This window comes from Mandrillus leucophaeus, unplaced genomic scaffold (assembly GCF_000951045.1).
Source record: "Mandrillus leucophaeus isolate KB7577 unplaced genomic scaffold, Mleu.le_1.0 Scaffold58, whole genome shotgun sequence".
Classification (NCBI taxonomy): domain Eukaryota; kingdom Metazoa; phylum Chordata; class Mammalia; order Primates; family Cercopithecidae; genus Mandrillus; species Mandrillus leucophaeus.
In genome coordinates this window covers 1,714,721-1,715,515 of record NW_012106252.1, presented here as the reverse complement: position 1 = coordinate 1,715,515, position 795 = coordinate 1,714,721, and the positions used below count along the sequence as shown (strand labels likewise).

General features: G+C 54.2%; 1 long non-coding RNA gene across 1 annotated transcript in view; it reads right to left on the bottom strand.

Moving 5' to 3' along the window:
- Nucleotides 1-624: 624 nt before the first annotated feature.
- Nucleotides 625-795, bottom strand: part of LOC105552976 — a 3,897-nt gene continuing 3,726 nt past the window's right edge. The window contains exon 2 of the long non-coding RNA XR_001008088.1: nucleotides 625-730. This is a non-coding gene — a long non-coding RNA (uncharacterized LOC105552976). The remainder of the gene's footprint in view (nucleotides 731-795) is intronic.

Below are 795 nucleotides of genomic sequence, written 5' to 3'. Positions count from 1 at the left end.
CAGCTAATTTTTGTATTTTTAGTGGAGACGGGGTTTCACCGTGTTGGCCAGGCTGGTCTCAAACTCCTGACCTCAAGTGATCCACCCACCTCAGCCTCCCAAAGTGCTAGGAACACAAGCGTGAGCCACGGCACCCAGCCTCCCCCAAATATTTTCTATCTGTGGTTGGTTGAGTCCACAGACGCAGAGCCCGAGGACATGGAGGGCGACTATACTTGTTCCTAAACCCTGTTCCAGATCTGCTCTGGGGACTTCACCCTAAGACAGTGGGTGACTCACTTCCATCCTATCTTTCACAGCCAGGACACTGAGTCAGAGTCTCTGGGGTGAAAGGATCAGGGAAACATGAGCTCAAATCCCAGCTCTACACCAGCCATGATCTGCTGGTGAGAGCATCACTTAACCTACTCTGGCCTGAGTTTCTCCATCTGACAGACACTTACCACCCACTGCCCTGCAGGAGCTGCTGCTATGATTAAACGGCATATTTAATGAGTCCTTGGCACATTCTTCAATATCAGCATCCACCCCTTCTCCACAACTTCCCCTGCCAAGTGTACACGCACATGCCTACACACATACACGTGCACACACACACTCCCTAGAGACGGCTGGAGGCTGGGCCAGGAGCGCACAGATCCTTTATTTCCTGCACCGCTTGCGCACAGGCTGACAAGCAATAGGAGGCTGAGAGGCGCCGCGTGGAGCCGGGCAGGCACCCGCAGGAGGCCTGAGTCCCAGCCCCCAGCTATTGAGGAACAAAGGTGTGGGAGAGGGTGGGACATGGAAGAGGAA